Raw genomic sequence first — 6,716 nt, forward strand, 5'->3', positions numbered from 1 at the left:
TTATCTTGTGTATGCACTAATTCACAAAACTGTTCGTTAAAAGAACAAAAAGTAACAGAGATACAGTACAGTTTCAACAGTGAATTTCGTTCATGTTTTTCATGCCGCCATCTTTGAATTTCTTCTGGTCCATTAGTACGCACACGAAAATTGCTTATTTGGGTTCGATTCCCAAAGCCGCACATATGATTGGAGATTTTTAGAAAAAAGCTTTTGAAGTAGAATACTTCTAACGTTTCAATATAGGGGTCCCGTTTCAAAATTTTCTGCCAGGATTTTACCCGATTTTTTAAACGAGAATATCTGCATTTGTACTGAATGAAAAAATAAGATTAATGCGCTATCTGATTGGAAATATGTACAACAATTTTGTGTCCAATTCGGTAGTATGTACAATTACTAAAAATAGCGGAAATAATGGATTTTATGAAAGTAATAATTATCTGATCCATGATTGGTTGGTTCAATTCGCTCAAAAGCAAACGTTGCTGGGACTGCCTCTTTTTCATTGAATGAGCTGCGACGCGTATAAAAAGAGACTACAAGAAAAATTCGTTAGTTTGTGTTCTGACGTTGTAAGCGTAGCAGCTGCTGCGTTTCAGCTTTCATTCTTCGATGGTTGGTAACAGATACCATGACTGCATCTGATTGGGAATATGTGTCACATGTGTGTTAGTGATTCAAACGAACACGAAAAGTTATAAATAAATGTGCCTTGTGCCTGTTTGAATCAGTTGTTGCTCTTTTGCCAGACAAATAACATCGTGCCTATAGCGTCTCGTACGACAAATTTGAGCACCCAGCACACTACGCTTCTATGAATGACGTCATCCTCGACTATTTAAAGAATATCATTTCTCGAACGACTTCATTCTCCCGTCGAACGTCGGGCCGTAAAGAACAGCAGTAGTAATCATGCATGTTGACAATGCGCTGCGATGAGTGCTGCATTTGATCACTGCTACCGCTGGGGGTGATCCGATGTAAATAGCGCGCGGCTGGAAGAGTTGGAAAACCTACGTTGAAGCTGACTAATTGTTCCATTCTGCATGTTATTATTGTTAAATTATAAGCCCTTTTAAGGGCTATAACAATAACAAACAATTAAGAATAAATTGGAATGTTTCCAATCTTTGACAGCGATAATCCAATTGCGCAGTTTATATTCGTTATTTGTTGCATGCGCGTATATTGACAATCTGAAATTTGCAACAATCTGTTATTTGTTTAAATTTATCCTTCCGAAACAATACAAATATGTGCAGCTACTTAAAGTACATTTGCAGGTTGAAATTAACGAAAACCTGTGATTTATTAAAAAGAGTCTTTCGGAAACATAATCCAAAATTCTGCAATGTTTCAGAAAATTGGAGGATGTGGCAACACTGCCAGCTAGCGAAAGCCGTACCAAAAAGAATCCGCAAATATTTTTTCGTTATTCTGCATGAAGGCAGTCAGTCCATCAACAATGCGAAGGTGATAAAAGCCGATGTCACATTTCAAACTATCAGTATTTCATATTAGATGCTGAAGGGAAAGGTTGTTTCTTTTCATTTCGAAATATTTATCTGATGTAAGTAACGTGTGGCTGGAACAGATGGCAAACTTTTTTTTGCAGCTGACTAATTGTTCCATTCTGCATGTTATTTTTGTTAAACCAAAAGCCCTTAGTTAGTTTAGTACTTTTCATTCCATAGCACTCGTGTTTGTGGATCCCACAAATAGTCCATTTCAGGATTCCAACAATAGTTCTTTTCAGGACCCCACATGCAAAACAGTTAATTTGAATGATTCCCTTAGAATGGTTCTTTTTGAGACCCCAAATATAGAACATTTCAGAGTTAATGTTAATGTTAATTAAACCTGCCGTTATATGCACATATGTTAAACTTTTTTCGTTTACGAATAATTTGATTTACGACCAGTTATTTTTCTATCGTGATTGCAAACATTTGATTTGATAGTAGGTATTTAAAGATAGATGAAAGGTTTTGTGAGCATCATTAATTTATGTTCCCATTTCATGGATTTGAATAAAACTTTTTCAAAACTTGAATTTATCACACTATAGGTTATCGATTTTAATTTAAAAATTCAACAATTATGAATATTGCTTGCTAATAAAACTGGCTGTATTTTTAATGTCATCGTGGTCGTGTCTTGTACACAACACTTAATTTTTTTCAGAGCTGAATAAATGGATTGGCGATGGAGTGGTTTGGTGCGAGAACCGCGCTCTCTTGTTCTTTAAATTATATGTGGCGTTAGGTGCCTGTACAGATAAATTCACCACGGCGCGCGTCCCAGGGTGCACCGTGGTGAATTTATCTGTGTGTTTGTTTCCTCTGGCAAGCCGTAGACTACGGCGTAGTGCGTACTGGTTGTTTCGTTGTGTAAAGGAGATGGTGTTGGCTTATTGGATACTGATAATATGATTTTCTGTTGATGATTTGATACGAGTTACTTAAGTTACTAAAGTTTATTTACGAGTATATAGAGCATTTTTACACTACCAGGGGAACTTTAAAATACTCGGTACTCGGAGCAAACTGAGAAAAAGTTGTACGTATCATCATGTTATAAACTTAGTTGAATAACGGTCCGTAAAACAGATTAATTGTATCCACATTATTTTGTGTGCGACTAAATGACGCAATGTGCTTTTTACTTATTTTGTTTGCGAATATCGCGGCTACACAAATGAAAAGCTCCATTATTGTGAACAATCCACTCTAAGATACCTGCTTGGTTAAGGTTCGAGCATATTATTATTTATGAAAACATGGGGTAAAACGCGCCTCCTAAGGAAATATGATCATAGTTTAGCTATAGAACATTAATTGGGAGAACTTAATAAATATCATTCAACCAACGTTGCTCCATGTAATCGCAATCATAACGCTTTGAAAAATGTTCAAAATTTCAACGATTCACAACAACAACGGGACAGAAAGCTCGTTGGACTAACACGTAATTTTGTTTTCTGTTGAGATTAAACAAAAGTGTAGCTTTAAATCGTCTTAGGTTACGCAATTATTCGGTTTTCAAAACAATTGTTCTGTTTTAGATTAGACAGATGGGTAGGTAATGTGCGACATTACCGAAATGAAGTAGCATACATTTTAAGTTGTTAATACGAATGCTGCAATTTTTTTCTAATTTCTGAAAGGTTTTATTGAAATAAGTTATTTCGGTATTTCTAATGGAAATAGCGAAATAACGGTACAAGTATATACGATTCTCTACTGTTGCCAAATGAATTGATTCACTCTCATTTAATGCTCATTTCAGGGTTACCATATGAGGATAAATATGTTGGAATATTTTAGGTTTCAATGTACGTGTACCGATATTTCGGTATTTCCATTAGAAATAACGAAATGGCTGGTTTTAATATAACCTATCAGAATATAGTCAAATTTGTAGCGTTCTCATTAACAGCCTAAAGTGTATTCTACTTCACTCCGGTTATGTCTCTGACATTACCCGCCCATCTTTTTTCTACTCCAAAAAAGGCGAATGACCCTAAGGTTAAAACCTCTAAAATCGAATGAAACAAAAAAGCTGCTATTAAGTTCTCTCTCTGCCCAACCTAAATATCCGCAATACAATACGTTAGATTCCACTGAATATGGAATTCGGTGAATTTGAATTAAAACAATCTGTTTACCGCGTTTTCGATTGCCGCTCTTTTTGAATTTTTTCAAAAAAAACGCGGTTTTGTTCTTTTAGTACAACGCCGCGTTTACCGTTCCGCCATCATTGCGGACAACCGCATTGACTTGCATATATTCAAAATTATAATTGACAGCCGCTTTCCGTTGCCGTTCCGCTTCCGTCGCCATTGCGTTTAGGCCTTTACCAAAAAACCACGATTTTCACACGCAGAAAAATGTATTGTAGATATAACAATATTCTGGTTCGAATTCAATAATAATTATTATTATCTCAGGGCTAATAATATTCAACAATTGATTCAATTCATAATATTGTTATTTCTACAATAAATTCTGGTTTTGACGTTTCTGCATTTAAATCACGTTATCGGTTGAATTAACAATAAAATTGTTGAAACGATCGACACTGTGTTATTACTCGAATGATGTGAACACGATTAGTTCAATAATATTCTGTTGTTGAAGCAACAAATAATACAATAAACAATTACCATTGAAATGTTTGTTTCTTTTAAATAAAAATAAAACAATTTTTAGGGTTTAATTTTTATTAATAATAGCACGTTTCAAAAACTTACTTATTCATTTGCCAAACAACTTCCAACATTTCAGGGTTGTTCTGAAAGTTAGAAAGGTAATGTTACTGTCAATATATTTAAATTATTTTAATATTGACACTTACCCAGAGAATATCTGTCCTGTATGCTGTGACTGCGCTGTGAAGTCTGCGGAAACGGAAATTTTACATAGTAAAGAAATTGTGAGGGTTTTACTTTGCTTTTCTTACTTACATAAATAAAAGAAAAATATGTACGGAGCATAGAATCCACGCAAAAAATACACAATACACGCTGATTTGGTACTATGCAAGACTTACATAAAATACAATTTGATTGAAGTAAAAATAATATTGTTAGTTCAACAATAAAAAAAATGTGCGTTTAAAATTCCATGAGGTTTGAATCAATAATAGAGTTACGATTCAAATCAAAAATCATTTTTGTTGGATTAAGCATTTGAAATTTCGCTGCGTGCATATAATAAGATCAACTAATATTACGTATGGGCCTTTTTATAAAATGTCTTCACCTTTTCCACATCAAATCATCCGGAAATTGATTCAGCAATCTGCCAGGTTACTATCAAAATTTCAAATGAAGCTCAACAACCGATTCTGAAATTGATTGAGCTCGGTAGGTTTGATTACATAACATTAGAATGATCTATAATTTAAAACCAATAATTTGCAGGTAACTTTTGGTTAGCATACATCTTCACACCGATAAATACCTATTTTTTATTTAGAACTATACCGATATTAGATTTGTTCCAGTACCAGTAGACAGTCGAAGTACTCCGGAGCAAACAGAGAGAAAATCGTTCCTATGTTCTCTTCTCTTTTTTCTGCTTCCATTAGCAAACCGAAGTAAAAAGGAAGTATTAGGTTTGTTCCAGTACCAGGAGAAACTGGAAGTACTCCGGAGAAAACAGGGAGAAAATCGTTCCTGTATTATCTTCTTTTCTTTTTCTTCTTCTGGTAGCAAATCGGAGTGAAAAGGAGCAAGAATTTTTTGCTCCGGAGCAACAGGGAGTGACTTTCGTGTACTGGAACAAACCTATTTTTTGCTTCTGTTTGCTCCGGAGCAACTTCTGTGTACTAGAACAAACCTATTATACAAAACCATCTGACAACGCTGCTCTAAAGTGAAAAGTACTCTTAAAACATCGATGACATCTTTTTTGTTTTTTCTGTTTTCTCTACCACTCTGATGTGTTTCATCCTGCCAAGGAATCCAAAAACATCAGCTGTCTCCCGTTTCCAGAAATTTCGCCGACCAGTTTTGCTTTCAAATTGAAGAGAAAAACTACAGTTTAACTTCACCAGGTACAATCTTCAGAATGAGATGCAGGAAAATATTAACCCAGAATGGTTTCATTTTACCGTCCAGTTGGAGAAACATTTCACAAATGATAATCGTGTATGCCCAAAAGGTTTTGTGCGGATCTGCGAATTCGGTTTTTGTGGAATAATTCGACTAAGGGCTATGATGTAGCAGCGGTCACAGTAAGTCCAATCATACGGCTTCATCCCACCCCGAGATCAGATGAGCGCTGGGGAATGTTTTCAGCCACCTGGAGAAGGAAGTTCAGCGCGGAAGAAATGTTACCAGACTTCGCCGATCTGGTATCCGGACTTTTTTGATGATCTCATAGAGATTGGGTGTGCAGATGGGCGGTTAAAGTTCTGGGAGGGAACGACTGGTAACTTTAAGGTAAATTGTTTGGAGTTATTTGCTTTTATTACAACTATTGACGGACGTTTCATTGCAGGATATATATGAAGCTGAAAACACCCACAACAATGGGGTAACTAACATAAACCTCACCGGTGACAAAGTGATAGTCGCACGATTGAGTGAACGAAACGATTTTCTGAGACTGAAAACGTACACGTAAGGTTGTCAGATCGATTGGGGATTTACGTCTGCATATGGGCGAAGTAAGTTCTATGTTTCAAACAATTTTTTAAGCTCACCTAGGGCGCAGACAGATTTTACTTGTTCTTTTAAAATACTGTATATTCTAAGTCATTTAATTTTCAGTCTGTAATGAGTATGTCATCAAGTGCCTTACTTCTTATTTTTTTTAGCCCATGTACGCAGCGGTTCGGCAGGAAGCATTAGTTTATTTCAGCAATCCGCCGGCTCAAATCCGTCCACAGCGTTGCCAGCTCAACATCACGCATCCGAGGAGGAGCTTCGATGTATCCTGGAGTTTCACCAGCAGGGTCACCGGTGACATGTTTGGAAGTGGCGGGCGGTACAGTCATTACTGGCAGCCAGGGCCACACTGTTAACGTGTTCCGGCTCGATAGCCACCTATTGCAGTTCACCCTAAACGGCCATTGCGGTCGAGATTGCGGTCCTATCACATGTATTTTCATAGACCAGTGGCAGGACGAGATGGGCGCATCTGGTTGCCAGGATGGTGTGCTATGTGTGTGGGACTTGATACGGGGTATGTCAGTCAAATTTACGG

General features: G+C 36.6%; 1 long non-coding RNA gene across 1 annotated transcript; it reads left to right on the forward strand.

Moving 5' to 3' along the window:
* Positions 1 to 5,834: 5,834 nt before the first annotated feature.
* LOC131676323 (uncharacterized) lies at positions 5,835 to 6,442 on the forward strand. Its single transcript, XR_009303122.1, has 3 exons — positions 5,835 to 5,950; positions 6,009 to 6,177; positions 6,328 to 6,442. It is a non-coding gene; the product is annotated as an uncharacterized LOC131676323 (long non-coding RNA).
* The last annotated feature ends 274 nt before the right edge of the window (positions 6,443 to 6,716 follow it).

The sequence above is a fragment of the Topomyia yanbarensis genome, chromosome 1 (genome assembly GCF_030247195.1).
Source record: "Topomyia yanbarensis strain Yona2022 chromosome 1, ASM3024719v1, whole genome shotgun sequence".
In the NCBI taxonomy this organism is placed as follows: domain Eukaryota; kingdom Metazoa; phylum Arthropoda; class Insecta; order Diptera; family Culicidae; genus Topomyia; species Topomyia yanbarensis.